We start from the raw sequence: 18,965 nt of genomic DNA on the forward strand, positions 1-18,965 counted from the left end.
CCATTTCGAAAACAATCAGGACCAAATGACGTAACTGAGGAGAAAATCTCATCAGTATGCATGAAATTATTGACAAAAGCATCAGACACAACGGGGAAGCAGATACAGTAGAAGAAATCAATAAGGTGATATTGAGTAAGAGAGAATGAATGTGTAGGGATGATCTCATAAATTCTGTTCTCGAAGTAAAATTGCAAATTTTCTGGGAAAAAGAAGTGCAACTTTTCAGCATAAAAGATCTGAATAAAGATGTTTAAATTCTGCTAGGCAATATTTATTAAGATCGGGTTGCATGTGTATAATGATCCGAAGGAGATAATCAGGTTCGAAATTACAGGACCTTCCAGCTGACAGGAAAAGCGTAGAATTGGTTTTCAACGAAAATTATGGTTCGTTTCTCACTAATTTTCAAGGAAAGTCGAATTAATTTCAGTGGACTGCGGGTATGAAACTACTGACGCCAGATGAAAAAAAGCGCTATGCCTTACCTTACCGCAATTACAGTATAATTAGAGAAAATTACTGTTTATGTTCTGATTTGACATTTATTAATTTGACCAAATGATACTATTATTAGTGAAAATGGGTCTGGATATACAAGAAAGGTGCCTATTACGGGAAAGTTCGCTGAAGTGAGACAACTAGGTTCTGACTTAAGTAAGTTCTCATCTCTGTTGCGAAGTGTCAGAATTCAGTTTTCACATTGGCTGAGGCATAGAGCAGTGACAATATGACAATTACGCAGCTGGTCACAGTCGAGAACGCTTGATTTTAAAAGAGTTGAATTTAAAGTTTTTTAAGAGTATGTCCTTGTCGGGCTTTACTGTCTGAGGCAGAGCATCTGTTGCACTAATATTCATATGATTACATTCTTCACAAATTACTCCTTCATTCGCTACAATAAATTGTTGTTCAAACCGAGCATTGTAACTATGAGGCTATGTTTGTAGCACAAGATGGTAGTAAGTTCCTATGGGAGCGAACCGCTGAGATCATCGGTCCGAAAAAGATGGCTTATTTCTAATATGTGATACCTTGGGTATATTAGAACGCGACAGTGTTACATATTAGGATATACTGTCTCATATTAGGATAGCTTCAGCGAGTCACACTAGTAGCTAGATTCAGACTCATATATTTAACAAGTGGTTTGACAGTTTTGTGACCTTTGTGAACCCATCTAATAATGCCAGTACTTGATGGGCATCATTTTACTGGACAGACAAAGAAAGAGATAACCGTTTCCACATCATCTATTTATCATCCCATTCCACGCATAAAATGCAGCATCTTGTGTGGAATTCATGGGACCGTTTAAAACACATTGTTTTCGAGAAACAGAAACCTGGTGGACAAGTGATCCTGATAAAATAGTAACCTCAGTTTCGATTACGAGGTCATCTGGAGCACTGCTTGAGAGCAGTAAGGATGTAAAATGTTATTAAGAACAGTCAGACGTAAACGAGACAGGTGGAAAAAAAGTAAGTAAGTTGTTTATCATTCCGAAAGTTATGCCCAAAACTGATAATATATTCTTCCCAGTAGGACCTGAAACGGTCAATACCTTCATGGAAAAATGTTGGCGGTTGTCTACGGACCCATGATTGACTCGGGCGAGCGCCTCTTCGCCGGAAGCGAATCGACGGTCACGACGATCTTTCTTCAGGGCTACCAAAAATATGGAAATCGCATGAGGATAGGGGTGTTGGGGCTGTATAGAGGTTATGTAAGGGCTTTCCCGCGAAACTTCTTCAGCATAGTCAAAACAACCGTGGCAACATGTGGGCAGGCCATAGTATGTTTCATGATATGCGCATACTGACTGTGATGTGGCCAACACGCAAATGTTGCCCCACATATTGTGGTTCGCAAATTGCTCCACACGGCCTGTAGACCATCACCAGACTCTCATTCACCGAGCTAAATATTGACTCATCTGAAAAGATGACGTGGTGCCAGTGAGGCCCACATTCAGTTCAGTAAAGATAAGCCTATAAAGTTTCTGATCATCAGATACGGCATTTTTGTTAACAGCTGTATGGGCTTTAAGGCCAGAACAACGTAAGCAATTGTGAATATTTCGCTAGCATCCAGGGAAACAGACCTCATACTTGAGTTGTACGGCGTTTAAAAACGTACGTTCCATACACGTGTCAAGCAACACATTGTTTTGGTGAGGCGTCGACAGCTTTCCAATGCCAGACCTTTGAAGCGGGCCAGTAACCCCTGTCGCGTAGTGTATTAAGCGTGTTATCATATTCGGCATACCTTGGCTATATTCGTGTTCCACTTGCAACATATGAACAGTCAATAGAATGAAATATACAGCCGGCCGGAGTGGCCGTGCGGTTCTAAGCGCTACAGTCTGGATCCGAACGACCGCTCCGGTCGCAGGTTCGAATCCTGCCTCGGGCATGGATGTGTGTGATGTCCTTAGGTTAGTTAGGTTTGATTAGTTCTAAGTTCTAGGCCACTGAAGACCTCAGAAGTCGCATAGTGCTGAGAGCCATTTGAACCATTTTTTTAAAATATACATGTGTTCATTTAAACTGGAGACACTGAAATATCTCGAGAACTACACATCGGATCAAAGAAAGTTATAATTCCAATTTGCTTGTCTCAGATGGGACGTACAACGATACCACACTTCACCCGGCACCCCACCGCGTGAGTGTGTGGCTGTGGGCACCTTTCAAATCTTCAACGGGGACCCCCGTTTTTTATTGCAGATTACTATTCTACAGAAAAATTTACATCAGTTTTGTCTGAAGAACTTTCTTCATTTCGCAAGAGATGGCGCTGTAATCGGAAGACTGTAAACGGGTACATAATCGTAGATTACGACATGCAACTCATTGGTCCTTGAATATCCAGTGGCACGTAGGATCCCATCTCAACGCTGCGAGGTAGAACAGGCCAGTATTTAATACCTTCTAATTGGCAATACCATTCTCGCCGTAGTATTCCTTCGACATATCGAACAGAGAACTACTCGATGCGCGAATTACGACATATCACAATAGGCAGTACACTGCGACCAGAGCTCACGTGTCGTGCAGACGTAGAACAGATATCAACTCTAAGCATTACAATACTTGGACAGCGTTTATTGCCTGCGCACCCACCTATCATTTCGAGAACAGAGGTGCAAGTGGACGATGAATGTTGGAACCAGAGAAGAAAAAATTGAAATTATCCTGATTTACGGAGAATATAGGAGAAGTGGTTTGGCAGCTGTTGCCTTATATGGCGAGCGTTTTCCAGAGAAAGCGCGCTCTTGTTCGTGTTACAGGAGAACCTAATGAAATAGCTGTACTAGTGGCAGTGCATCACAACCCACGGAAAAGCGCCCGGAAACTACACCGCGATTGCGATATGTTAGTAGGTAGTATTGTGACAATACTGCATCATCATAAGTATCATCCATACCAACTGTCACTGCATCAAGAACTCCAAGGCACTGATTTCCATAACCGGATAGGGTTTTCTGAAAGTGTCCGATAACAAACGCAAACAAACCCCACACTCTTTGCCGAGGTACTATTTTCCTATCAGTCTACATTCAAAAACCATGGTAGCGTTAACCGGCATAACATGCAATACTGGAGTGTATACAATCTCCACTGGTTACAGCAAGTTGACCATCAATGTTCTTTGTCGCTAAACGTATGGTGTGGCATCATGGGGAAAAAACTCATTGGTCCGTGTTTTATCGACGGCACTTTGAATCGATGCAACTATCTAACGTTTTTTGAACAGGAACTACCGGTACTATTGCAGGATATTGCCCTAGGCGTTCGAAAGCGTATGTGATTACAGCATGACGGTTGTCCAGCGCATAACGCAACTGAAGCACGGGAGGTATCAGACCGTGTTTACACCGGTCGGTGGATCGGCAGAGGTGGCCTTTAAAATAGTCCCCTAGGTCGCCGGATATGACGTCGCGGAACATCTTTCTGTGGGGATATGTAAAAGATGGACCAGCAACTGCCAACAGGCCGTGAAGACATGGCCGACCACATCAGAAACGCCTGCACTGGCATTCCCGCAGTTATGCTTCTGTGCTGTGTAAGGTCATTGGAAAAGCGGTTCAGTAAGTGTGCTGAAGTTGGCGGTATTGCGTTTGAACAACTACTCTAATTCGAAAAGCAGAGTAACGTTTACCTCGAGCCACGGTCACAGTTGCACGTCGAAAAGTGTCCTGTTCGATATATCGGAGGAATACAAAGTTGCGAATGGGATTTCCAATCAGAAGCTATAAAATAGTGGCCTGCCCTACCCTCGCAGCATGGACGTGGGGTCTTACGGGCCATTAGATATTCAAGGGCCATTGAGTAGCTTGTAGTAAATTACGATTGTGTACCCATTTCTATTCCTCCGATTACAGCGCTATCTGTGGCGAAAGGAAGAAAATGCTTCAGACAAAACTTATGTAGGTTTTGCCGTAGAATCGTAATCTACAAAAGAAACGAGGGTTCCCATTCAAGATTTTAAAGTGGCCCCTGCCACCACGCACGGTGTGTGTTTGAGCGTCGTGTGTGGTATCGCTGGATGTCGCTCTCCGAGACAACAAAATTTCAATTATAAATGTTTTTGATCTGATGTGTAGTTTTAGAGATATATCAATGTCTTAGTTAAAATGAACACCCTTTTATATAATATTGACAAAAATAAATAAATAAATAACCTTTTCCATGACGTGCTTCTATAGCCAAGATTTAAATAGAAGAAGGGATAATTACTGAATGCGAGAAAAAAAGGAAATAAACTATCGGAAACACACTTGGAACCCGTATATGCGGCGTCGATACTCCACAAACGCCGAGGCCCCGTCTTCATGGCGTATTTTCTCGTATGTCGTGTAGGTACCGCTATATGTTCAAACATCTACGTCCGGGTGTATCAAATTCATCTTCTCCCGCGAATGATCCAGCTGCGGGCCGGATCCTGCAAGAATTTCTGCAAGATGTTCGAAAGACATTGACTATACTTAGGATCCTTCACAATAGTACAATGACGATCATTTCAAATGGTTCAAATGGCTCTGAGCACTATGGGACTTAACATCTGTGGTCATGAGTCCCCTAGAACTTAGAACTACTTAAACCTAACTAACCTAAGGACATCACACACATCCATGCCCGAGGCAGGATTCGAACCTGCGACCGTAGCAGTCCCGCGGTTCCGGACTGAGCGCCTGAACCGCTAGTCCACCGCGGTCGGCGACGATCATTTAAATCGTTCCAAAAATCCAAGGGACCTATGACACCACTCCAAACAAATAATGAAAAGCATGCCCCCTGATCCACGTGGTGGCGTTGTGTTTCGTCCTCAGCAGATAAACATCGTCCGGAGCGAACGGCGCTTCCATGCGTGCGTCTCCGTGTCAGAATGTGACTGTAGACCCGATTTATCTGTGCCTCCTGAGAGGAAAGCTTGATTTGGCACGAATCATGGATCAATATTCATCCGCTCGTTGTGTTTGGAATCATCCTCCTGCAGTGGCCGTTGCTGTTTGGGGCCATCTGGCGACTCCCTCTGCAGCGAGAGGCAATGGCCTTGTTAGTTTGCAGTGGTGACCTATCCCAAAACCCACAGCCAGATGTCATAGGCGTTGTTCAAAATGGTTCAAATGGCTCTGAGCACTATGGGACTTAACTGCTGTGGTCATCAGTCCCCTAGAACTTAGAACTACTTAAACCTAACTAACCTAAGGACATCACACACATCCACGCCCGAGGCAGGATTCGAGCCTGCGACCGTAGCGGTCACGCGGCTCCAGACTGAAGCGCCTAGAACCGCACGGCCACTCCGGCCGGCATAGGCGTTGTCACTTGACCATTAGAAAGTAGTTGAATCGAAGGAAGAGCATCGTGTTCCGCTCTGTCTGATAAAATCTGGCTGATGCTCCGCTGCAAACAGTAGGAGCACACTGACGTTCATCGCACATGATAACTGCACTACAATTGGCGATGTCTACTACATTTCTACATTTATACTCCGCAAGCCACCCAACGGTGTGTGGCGGAGGGCATTTTACGTGCCACTGCCATTACCTCCCTTTCCTGTTCCAGTCGCGTATGGTTCGCGGGAAGAACGACTGTCTGAAAGTCTCCGTGCGCGCTCTAATCTCTCTAATTTTACATTCGTGATCTCCTCGGGAGGTATAACTAGGGGGAAGCAATATATTCGATACCTCATCCAGAAACGCACCCTCTCGAAACCTGGCGAGCAAGCTACACCGCGATGCAGAGCGCCTCTCTTGCAGAGTCTGCCACTTGAGTTTATTAAACATCTCAGTAACGCTATCACGGTTACCAAATAACCCTGTGACGAAACGCGCCGCTCTTCTTTGGATCTTCTCTATCTCCTCCGTCAAACCGATCTGGTACGGATCCCACACTGATGAGCAATACTCAAGTATAGGTAGAACGAGTGTTTTGTAAGCCACCTCCTTTGTTGATGGACTACATTTTCTAAGCACTCTCCCAATGAATCTCAACCTGGTACCCGCCTTACCAACAATTAATTTTATATGATCATTCCACTTCAAATCGTTCCGTACGCATACTTCCAGATATTTTACAGAAGTAACTGCTACCAGTTCAAAATGGTTCAAATGGCTCTGAGCACTATGGGACTCAACTGCTGTGGTCATAAGTCCCCTAGAACTTAGAACTACTTAAACCTAACTAACCTAAGCACATCACACACAACCATGCCCGAGGCAGGATTCGAACCTGCGACCGTAGCGGTCGTGCGGTTCCAGACTATAGCGCCTTTAACCGCTCGGCCACTCCGGCCGGCTGCTACCAGTGTTTGTTCCGCTATCATATAATCATACAATAAAGGATCCTTCTTTCTATGTATTCGCAATACATTACATTTGTCTATGTTAAGGGACAGTTGCCACTCCCTGCACCAAGTGCCTATCCGCTGCAGATCTTCCTGCATTTCGCTACAATTTTCTAATGCTGCAACTTCTCTGTATACTACAGCATCATCCGCGAAAAGCCGCATGGAACTTCCGACACTATCTACTAGGTCATTTATATATATTGTGAAAAGCAATGGTCCCATAACACTCCCCTGTGGCACGCCAGAGGTTACTCTAACGTCTGTAGACGTCTCTCCATTGATAACAACATGCTGTGTTCTGTTTGCTAAAAACTCTTCAATCCAGCCACACAGCTGGTCTGATATTCCGTAGGCTCTTACTTTGTTTATCAGGCGACAGTGCGGAACTGTATCGAACGCCTTCCGGAAGTCAAGAAAAATAGCATCTACCTGGGAGCCTGTATCTAATATTTTCTGGGTCTCATGAACAAATAAAGCGAGTTGGGTCTCACACGATCGCTGTTTCCGGAATCCATGTTGACTCCTACATAGTAGATTCTGGGTTTCCAAAAGCGACATGATACTCGAGCAAAAAATTTTGAGGATCCGTCCTTCTGCCCTTCTTATATACAGGTGTCACCTGCGCTTTTTTCCAGTCGCTCGGGACTTTGCGTTGGGCAAGAGATTCGCGATAAATGCAAGCTAAGTAAGGAGCCAATGCAGTAGAGTACTCTCTGTAAAACCGAATTGGAATCCCATCAGGACCTGGAGATTTATTTATTTTCAACCCATTCAGCTGCTTCACAACCCCAGGGATGTCTATCACTATGTCCTCCATACGGGAATCTGTACGAGACTCAAACGGCGGTATGCTTGTACGATCCTCCTGCGTGAAAGATTTCTCAAATGCTAAATTTAAAATTTCAGCTTTCGTTTTGCTGCCATACGTTGCCAGGCCAGACTGATCAGTGAGTGGCTGGATGGAAGCCTTCGACCCGCTTACCGATTATACGTAAGACCAGAATTTCCTTGGATTTTCAGCAGTACATAATTAGAAGTACATTACGCTGCTATAATACTGTGGCCCTCATAGTAGATTCTGGGTTTCCAAAAACGACATGATACTCGAGCAAAAAACATGTTCTAAAATTCTACAACAGATCGACGTCAGAGATATAGGTCTATAGTTTTGCGCATCTGCTCGACGACCCTTCTTGAAGACTGGGACTACCTGTGCTCTTTTCGAATCATTTGGAACCATCCGTTCCTCTAGAGACTTGCGGTACACGGCTGTTAGAAGGGGGGCAAGTTCTTTCTCGTACTCTGTGTAGAATCGAATTGGTATCCCGTCAGGTCCAGTGGACTTTCCTCTATTGAGTGATTCCAGTTGCTTTTCTATTCCTTGGACACTTATTTCGATGTCAGCCATTTTTTCGTTTGTGCGAGGACTTAGAGAAGAAACTGCAGTGCGGTCTTCCCCTGTGAAACAGCTTTGGAAAAAGGTGTTTAGTATTTCAGCTTTACGCATCTCATCCTCTGTTTCAATGCCATCATCATCATCCCGGAGTGTCTGAATGTGCTGTTTCGAGCCACTTACTGATTTAACGTAAGACCATAACTTCCTAGGATTTTCTGTCAAGTCAGTACATAGAATTTTACTTTCGAATTCACTGAACGCTTCACGCATAGCCCTCCTTACTCTAACTTTGACATCGTTTAGCTTCTGTTTGTCTGAGAGGTTTTGGCTGCGTTTAAACTTTGAGTGAAGCTCTCTTTGCTTTCGCAGTAGTTTCCTAACTTTTTTGCTGTACTACGGTGGGTTTTTCCCGTCCCTCACAGTTTTACTCGGCACGTACCTGTCTAAAACGCATTTTACGATTGCCTTGAACTTTTTCCATAAACACTCAACATTGTCAGTGTCGGAACAGAAATTTTCGTTTTGATCTGTTAGGTAGTCTGAAATCTGCCTTCTATTACTCTTGCTAAACAGATAAACCTTCCTCCCTTTTTTTATATTCCTATTAACTTCCATATTCAGGGATGCTGCAACGGCCTTATGATCACTGATTCCCTGTTCTGCACTCACAGAGTCGAAAAGTTCGGGTCTGTTTGTTATCAGTAGGCCCAAGATATTATCTCCACAAGTCGGTTCTCTGTTTAATTGCTCGAGGTAATTTTCGGATAGTGCACTCAGTATAATGTCACTCGATGCTCAGTCCCTACCACCCGTCCTAAACATCTGAGTTGTGTTGTTGTTGTTGTGGTCTTCAGTCCTGAGACTGGTTTGATGCAGCTCTCCATGCTACTCTATCCTGTGCAAGCTTCTTCATCTCCCAGTACCTACTGCAACCTACATCCTTCTGAATCTGCTTAGTGTATTCATCTCTTGGTCTCCCCCTATGATTTTTACCCTCCACGCTGCCCTCCAATACTAAATTGGTGATCCCTTGATGCCTCAGAACATGTCCTACCAACCGATCCCTTCTTCTGGTCAAGTTGTGCCACAAACTTCTCTTCTCCCCAATCCTATTTAATACTTCCTCATTAGTTATGTGATCTACCCATCTAATCTTCAACATTCTTCTGTAGCACCACATTTCAAAAGCTTCTATTCTCTTCTTGTCCAAACTATTTACCGTCCATGTTTCACTTCCATACATGGCTACACTCCATACAAATACTTTCAGAAATAACTTCCTAACACTTAAATCTATACTCGATGTTAACAAATTTCTCTTCTTCAGAAACGCTTTCCTTGCCATTGCCAGTCTACATTTTATATCCTCTCTACTTCGTCCATCGTCAGTTATTTTGCTCCCCAAATAGCAAAACTCCTTTACTACTTTAAGTGTCTCATTTCCTAATCTAATACCCTCAGCATCACCCGATCACCCGACTTAACTCGACTACATTCCATTATCCTCGTTTTGCTTTTGTTGATGTTCATCTTATATCCTCCCTTCAAGACACCATCCATTCCATTCAACTGCTCTTCCAAGTCCTTTGCTGTCTCTGACAGAATTACAATGTCATCGGCGAACCTCAAAGTTTTTATTTCTTCTCCATGGATTTTAATACCTACTCCAAATTTTTCTTTTGTTTCCTTTACTGCTTGCTCAATATAGAGATTGAATAACATCGGGGAGAGGCTACAACCCTGTCTTACTCCCGTCCCAACCACTGCTTCCCTTTCATGTCCCTGAACTCTTATAACCGCCATCTGGTTTCTGTACAAGTTGTAAATAGCCTTTCGCTCCCTGTATTTTACCCCTGCCACCTATAGAATTTGAAAGAGAGTATTCCAGTCAACATTGTCAAAAGCTTTCTCTAAGTCTACAAATGCTAGAAACGTAGGTTTGCCTTTCCTTAATCTTTCTTCTAAGATAAGTCGTAAGGTCAGTATTGCCTCACGTGTTCCAGTATTTCTACGGAATCCAAACTGATCTTCCCCGAGGTCGGCTTCTACTAGTTTTTCCATTCGTCTGTAAGGAATTAGTGTTAGTACTTTGCAGCTGTGGCTTATTAAACTAATTGTTCGGTAATTTTCACATGTCAACACCTGCTTTCTTTGGGATTGGAATTATTATATTCCTCTTGAAGTCTGAGGGTATTTCGCCTGTTTCATACATCTTGCTCACCAGATGGTAGAGTTTGGTAGGACTGGCTCTCCCAAGGCCGTCAGTAGTTCAATGGAATGTTGTCTACTCCGGGGGCTTTGTTTCGACGCAGGTCCTTCAGTGCTCTGTCAAACTCTTCACGCAGTATCGTATCTCCCATTTCATCTTCATCTACATCCTCTTCCATTTCCATAATATTGTCCTCAAGTGCATCGCCCTTGTATAGACCCTCTATATACTCCTTCCACCTTTCTGCTTTCCCTTCTTTGCTTAGAACTGGGTTTCCATCTGAGCTCTTGATGTTCATAAATGTGGTTCTCTTATCTCCAAAGGTCTCTTTAATTTTCCTGTAGGCAGTATCTATCTTACCCCTAGTGAGATAAGCCTCTACATCCTTACATTTGTCCTCTAGCCATCCCTGCTTAGCCATTTTGCACTTCCTGTCGATCTCATTTTTGAGACGTTTGTATTCCTTTTTGCCTGCTTCATTTACTGCATTTTTATATTTTCCCCTTTCATCACTTAAATTCAATATTTCCTCTGTTACCCAAGGATTTCTACTAACCCTCTTTTTTTTACCTACTTGATCGTCTGCTGCCTTCACTACTTCATCCCTCAGAGCTACCCATTCTTCTTCTATTGTATTTCTTTCTCCCATTCCTTTCAATTGTTCCCTTATGCTCTCCCTGAAACTCTGTACAACCTCTGGTTCTTTCAGTTTATCCAGGTCCCATCTCCTTAAATTCCCACCTTTTTGCAGTTTCTTCAGTTTTAATCTACAGGTCATAACCAATAGATTGTGGTCAGAGTCCACATCTGCCACTGGAAATGTCTTACAATTTAAAACCTGGTTCCTAAATCTCTGTCTTACCATTATATAATCTATCTGATACCTTTTAGTATCTCCAGGGTTCTTCCATATATACAACCTTCTATCATGATTCTTAAACCAAGTGTTAGCTATGATTAAGTTGTGCTCTGTGCAAAATTCTATCAGGCGGCTTCCTCTTTCATTTCTTAGCCCCAATCCATATTCACCTACTACGTTTCCTTCTCTCCCTTTTCCTACACTCGAATTCCAGTCACCCATGACTATTAAATTTTCGTCTCCCTTCACTATCTGAATAATTTCTTTTATTTTATCATACATTTCTTCAATTTCTTCGTCATCTGCAGAGCTAGTTGGCATATAAACTTGTACTACTGTAGTAGGTGTGGGCTTCGTATCTATCTTGGCCACAATAATGCGTTCACTATGCTGTTTGTAGTAGCTTACCCGCATTCCTATTTTCCTGTTCATTATTAAACCTACTCCTGCATTACCCCTATTTGACTTTGTGTTTATAACCCTGTAGTCACCTGACCAGAAGTCTTGTTCCTCCTGCCACCGAACTTCACTAATTCCCACTATATCTAACTTTAACCTATCCATTTCCCTTTTTAAATTTTCTTACCTACCTGCCCGATTAAGGGATCTGACATTCCACGCTCCGATCCGTAGAACGCCAGTTTTCTTTCTCCTGATAACGACATCCTCTTGAGTAGTCCCCGCCCGGAGATCCGAATGGGGGACTATTTTACCTCCGGAATATTTTACCCAAGAGGACGCCATCATCATTTAATCATACAGTAAAGCTGCATGCCCTCGGGATAAATTACGGCCGTAGTTTCCCCTTGCTTTCAGCCGTTCGCAGTACCAGCACAGCAAGGCCGTTTTGGTTATTGTTACAAGGCCAGATCAGTCAATCATCCAGACTGTTGCCCTTGCAACTACTGAAAAGGCTGCTGCCCCTCTTCAGGAACCACACGTTTGTCTGGCCTCTCAACAGATACCCCTCCGTTGTGGTTGTACCTATGGTACGGCTATCTGTATCGCTGAGGCACGCAAGCCTCCCCACCAACGGCAAGGTCCATGGTTCATGGGGGGTCACTGAGTGTCCCAGTCTATATCTGGTAAATTGAAATCTCCACCTAAGACTATAACATGCTGAGAAAATTTATGTGAAATGTATTCCAAATTTTCTCTCAGTTGTTCTGCCACTAATGCTGGTGAGTCGGGAGGTCGGTAAAAGGAGCCAATTATTAACCTATCTCGGTTTTTGAGTGTAACCTCCACCCATAATAATTCACAGGAACTATCCACTTCTACTTCACTACAGGATAAACTACTACTAACAGCGACGAACACTCCACCACCGGTTGCATGCAATCTATCCTTTCTAAACACCGTCTGTACCTTTGTAAAAATTTCGGCAGAATTTATCTCTGGCTTAAGCCAGCTTTCTGTACCTATAACGATTTCATCTTCGGTGCTTTCTATCAGCGCTTGAACTTCTGGTACTTTACCAACGCAGCTTCGACAGTTGACAATTACAATACCGATTGCTGCTTGATCCCCGCATGTCCTGACTTTGCCCCACACCTGTTGAGGCTGTTGCCCTTTCTGTACTTGCCCAAGGCCATCTAACCTAAAAAACCGACCAGCCCACGCCACACAACCCCTGCTACCCGTGTAGCCGCTTGTTGCGTGTAGTGAACTCCTGACCTATCCAGCGGAACCCGAAACCCCACCACCCTATGGCGCAAGCCGAGGAATCTGCAGCCCACACGGTCGCAGAACCGTCTCAGCCTCTGATTCAGACCCTCCACTCGGCTCTGTACCAAAGGTCCGCAGTCAGTCCTGTCGACGATGCTGCAGATGGTGAGCTCTGCTTTCATCCCACTAGTGAGACTGGCAGTCTTCACCAAATCAGATAGCCGCCGGAAGCCAGAGAGAATTTCCTCCGATCCATAGCGACACACATCATTGGTGCCGACATGAGCGACCACCTGCAGATGGGTGCACCCTGTACCCTTCATGGCATCCGGAAGGACCCTTTCCACATCTGGAATGACTCCCCCTGGTATGCACACGGAGTGCACATTGGTTTTCTTCCCCTCTCTTGCTGCCATTTCCCTAAGGGGCCCCATTACGCGCCTCACGTTGGAGCTCCCAACTACCAGTAAACCCACCCTCTGCGACCGCCCGGATCTTGCAGACTGAGGGGCAACCTCTGGAACAGGACAAGCAGCCATGTCAGGCCGAAGATCAGTATCAGCCTGAGACAGAGCTTGAAACCGGTTCGTCAGACAAACTGGAGAGGCCTTCCATTCAGCCCTCCGGAATGTCTTTCGCCCCCTGCCACACCTTGAGACGACCTCCCACTCTACCACAGGTGAGGGATCAGCCTCAATGCGGGCAGTATCCCGGGCAACCACAGTCGTAGTCCGATCGGGGGATGCGTGGGACGAGCTGGCCGTCCCCGACAAACCCCCATCCGGACCCCCACAGTGATGCCCATTGGCAACAGCCTCAAGCTGTGTGACCGAAGCCAACACAACCTGAAGCTGGGAGCGAAGGGATGCCAACTCAGCCTGCATCCAAACACAGCAGTTGCAGTCCCTATCCATGCTAAAAACTGTTTTGCAGAGAACGTCTGAACTAATCTACAGAGAGCGCAAACAAATCGACAAAATTTGAACGGTTATTAAAATACAAGATTGCCTAGTAAATGCAGTAATGCTGCTACTTGCGCACTGCTGACACTGCTCGGCGGCGGAAGGAGACTACGCGAATTTACACTATTCAGGTACTAAAACGCGATGCTACAACTCTCAAATACTATAATACGCCCGAAATGTATGAATTAAACAATGCAAGTACCAAAAACACGCAAAGAAATTAAGAATTAAACTATGTAACAAATGAGTGAGCTAGGAGTCTATGTTGACAGTAACGTACTGCTTAAGAGCGAAGATAAAGAAATCGTCGGGTACCTTAAAAGGTATCTCGAAGACCTGGAGGGTCCTCATGCCTAGACCTATATGTCCAACGTTAACAGCTCTGATGTGACAACGTCAGTGCCTGAACTCGAGCTAGCCAGCAGCGCCAGTAAACATCTTCATGCACGCTTCTTCGAGGGTCTTCTTAACATTGACGTCACTGGCCGTGATCGAAAATTGAGTACCATTGTTGTTCTGTCGATCTAGCTGTAGTTCATCACGTAAGAAATTTTCTACTTCATATAGTCGCAGTCGTATATACTCAGCTTGGAACGTAACCTTAACAGTGTCCTTTCTATAGCAGTGCGCCATGTCGCTTCAGTGAGCCGCGCGGGATTAGCCGAGCGGTCTCAGTCGCTGCAGTCATGATCTGTGCGGCTGGTCCCGGCGGAGGTTCGAGTCCACCCTCGGGCATGGGTGAGTGTGTTTGTCCTTAGGATAATTTAGGTTAAGTAGTGTGTAAGCTTAGGGACTGATGACCTTAGCAGTTAACTCCCATAAGATTTCACACACATTTGAACATTTTGTTGCTTCAGTGAACCTATAGTAAGCGGCTAGCACCCGCGCTAAGAAAACAAGCTCGCGCACGGCACTCGATCGGCGGATCACTGAGCACCAGTCCGAGCCGCTCCGTTGTGGACGGCAAGCTGAACCGCTTTGGCTATCAGTACCCGATTCGCACCGAGACACAAACTTCCATTTGTCGTCGTTCCTGTGTCATAAACTGTACTCGTACACACATTATGTAATTCCCGTACAGAGGAAGACATTTTAATTGAAACTCGCCACCTGGTATCGGCGGATAAATACCATGTTTCACTGCCTGTATTGTCAAGAAGAACTATGCGATTACATCGCTCTTCTTAATAACACCCGCAGTTATCACGAGGATGTGAACCCTAATTAGTTCAGTGGTATTCCATAGTTTCAAACGCTGTCACGTGACGTTTATGTTACTGTACATATTTACTCTTATTTGTTTATTCGAATCAGAAGCACCTCGGCGTTTGAAGCACATAAAAGTAAGTGTTGCAATGTGTATACCAAATAATATGTGCTAATAATACACAACCACAGAAAGTGAAACATTTTTATAGGTAAAATCGTTAGAATAAGAAGGGAACAGCTTCACTGGTCAAAGTGTGGTACAAGTGGTGCTGCCGCAGTTGACAATGTGTGTTGCGTTATATTGATGGCTGATGTACGCAACCGAAGGTGCCCAAACTTATCAAGACATGCGATTAGTTTTGTTTCGTCGACTGTAGGTCCAAGGAGTTAGGCATCTTAACTGCACCTTCACGATATACGTATATACATTCACTAATGATTTTCTACATAAATAATCCAACACAATTTCATAAGAATGGTGACAGCCATACCCACAGCAGTACAGGGAAAATTTTTACATTCATTAGAAATTATTAAAACTGTATTTGGCATGGTGGCCAATAACATAAAATGTATGGCAGGTAGCAAAAGAAATTATAAATCTAATGTAAAACGTGACAGAGCCTAAACAGCATGCACAAGTCAGTGTTTTCAGCAAAAGTACTTTCACTTTCAGTACTTTATATCGGCTGAATCGGAAAAACATGCTTCAGCATAGCGACTTTTATGTTACATGGAGCTTCTAAAAATGTATGTCAGCGTGCACGAACAAATTTTTAATACCTTTTCCTGTGAATTACATTTAGCTAAAGAACTTGCTGTACAAACACGAAATTTAAAACTGCTATCCTGTCAAACAGCATTGTTGAGGTACCTTTTATTTCTAAAGAAAAATTATACTGTAATTAGTAAGACATTGATTTCAGCCAAGCAGTTCGTAAATAATGATTTTAAAATGAAAATATAATTTACGGGTATTCTTTTCTGTTTTAGAGATCAGATATGGCGAGGTTTTCAGTAATTTATATTCTTACTACCATCGAGAAGAATTGCTCTGTTACAATCGAGCAATGGTTGAGAAAGAGGGAACAGACTGCAATGTAATGTATGGACTAACTCTGAAAGCAAGAAGGAAGTGAGTTTTAGAACGAAGTATAGTCATAGCACGCCTTACGACCCGTAACGTAGTAACGAACAGCGAATTTTAATCCTTGCCGCAGCTGTCACGTCATTAATTAAAAGAGAGTACGTATAAGTTATGAACCGTTCCTCACAGAGTGCGTAACGCAGCGTTTTTATCGCGATATTCGCTGAGGTAGCTACCGGAACTTTACGAGGCTCGCCAAATGTGTTTGCATATTTGCAAATAATCAGCAGTATTTTACTGCGACAGTACACACGTCCTCTTTTACAGAGTATACGCCGTACTTATCTCTAACGTTCCGCGAAATTAACGACAGCGCTCCTTACTTTTCGTAATTCACTTCTCTTTTATATTTTTTACGGCGGCGTGCCAAACCATTCCGATTTGCTTTTACTGCGGTCATATAAAAGTCCATCAACATTGCCTGTTAACGTTTATTCCGTGGCGCCCACGTCAAGACGGCCGAATATAAAAGCGACTCTTCTGCCGTGTTTGATTGCCTCTCTCGCTGACACGCTACCCAACTACAATAACGAAAGCGTCAATAATGTAACTCAGCGCCGCCCATTCGTCAAGGAAGGCGGGGGTGTGTTGGTGTGACGGCCGTGCGTTAAGGCTCTCCAGTAGCTGCCTGCTTACACGCGATGCCGCCTTCCAAGCGTACTTACCAGATGTCTCCCCGCCGCACGCGAGCGCTTCATAAATTCTCCGCAGCGTAAAATACTTTAGCCACTTCTCAAATCACTGAGAGTAGTTCTGCTAAGTGCGGCGGTAAAGAAGGAGAAATGAAAGATGAATAACACATTAAAGACATTCACAGTCGGTATTAAGTAATTATGATATAGCGACTTCCGTTTCTGAGGTTCTCTTCAAAAACGATTTCATACTAATACACGTTCCGTTGTCTACTACAGAGAACATTATCTCAGATGTTAGCAGTCCGTTCCTGAGAAGTATCTGATGCAAATAACGTAATTACTGAGTTGGAGATTTGGGGATAAGATCACATTCTGTTTGGTCAATCATCGTAATATAATAAAATAATTTTGGTTATGGACGTAATTTGTTTACGATTAAGACATCTCCCAGTGGTAAGTTAACTGCTGTGAAGTTACACTTGAATTATATTGCCATCTCCGCCAGTGTCAAAGTAAATGCAAATAATAAATAGCAAATTTCTTTTTCTTCAATCTCATTTACTTAACATAACAAATAAAAAATATCTTTGAAGACATTCGACGGCATTCTCACAAAACATCAAGTACAAAGTGTCGTCAGACACGTATCTGCTACGAACGCAATGCTATCAGCATAAAATAGATGCAGAGAGGAGGAACAGACATACGAGCACTCTACAACTTTCCCTGCTTAAAATGTATGTCTGGTCATCGTCCCTAAAGCTAGACTGCAGAATATCTTAAAAGACTCCTGTGTCACTTAACAGAGTATTCATAAAAATTTCAATCATAGTCACGCTATTAAGAAAACTGTGTGTACATTTTACCAACTATAATATCTGATCAAAAATGTCCATACACATGTCAGTGGACATTAATATTGAGCGTGTCCACTCTTAGCCTTGATTTCTGCTGGCGACACATTGAAGGAGTCTGAATGTCTGTGGAGGAACTGCAGCGAATTCTTCCTCAAGTGCCGAAACCAGGCATGGTGGTGATGTTGGAAACTGGGATCTGGAGTGAAGTCGACGTTCTGATTCCTTCCAAAGGCGCTCCATTGGGCTCAGGTAGGGACTCTGTGTAAGCCAGTCCATTTCTGGGATGCTAGTGTCTAAAAACAGTTGCCTCACAGGTGCTGTTTCATGACAGCAACCACTTTCACGCCGATACAAACAATCGTATCCGAACTGTCCATATCTTTCCGTATTTAGCGTTTCCTTCAGCACAACAAGGGAATCACAATCTACCCGCCAAAACCACCCACATACAGAAACATCTTCTCCTCTGTACTTCAATGTTGACACTGCACATGATGGCGAGTATCATATTCCAGGCATTTGCCAAATCAAGAGCCTTACAGCAGGGTATAGCGTGATTCATCACTCCAATTTACTCATTTCTAGTCATTCACTGTCCAGTGGCATCGCTTTTTACAACTCTTCGAGTGTCGTTTAGTACTGCCAACAGAGGTGTATCACTTATGAAGAGCTGCTCGACGATTTTATACCGTTCTTGTTAACTCCTTATCTAACAACCCAACCACAACAAAGGTCAAAATTTAATAATGATTGTGGTGTTGCTCACGCTGCTAACTACTGCATTTTCGGGCAACAACAAAGTTATTGTGTGTCATTAGAGCATAGTTAATAAAGTCATTTCATGTAATAATGAATAAACTAGGCACTCATCTTTTCGTGTTTCCCACGCTGGTCTCGTTGTCAAATCATGGCTCAATTGTCGAAAATCTAGGTGGTGACGATTCCAAGCTCGGATGCAAAGAGGCCTAGGTTTCATTCTGCTACGTTCAAAAGTTTTACAGATGTGTTTCACAAACCATTCTTGAAGATTAAACCTTTGGAAGTTAGCACAATGGTGACGTAAAAATAATCAGCACTCCGAATTTAAGTTACACTTCCTTTTTATTGCTTTTGTTGCAATATCGCGTAACACACAAAACATCACTTCACAATTCAGAAACCA

The sequence above is a fragment of the Schistocerca serialis genome, chromosome 3 (assembly GCF_023864345.2).
Source record: "Schistocerca serialis cubense isolate TAMUIC-IGC-003099 chromosome 3, iqSchSeri2.2, whole genome shotgun sequence".
Classification (NCBI taxonomy): domain Eukaryota; kingdom Metazoa; phylum Arthropoda; class Insecta; order Orthoptera; family Acrididae; genus Schistocerca; species Schistocerca serialis.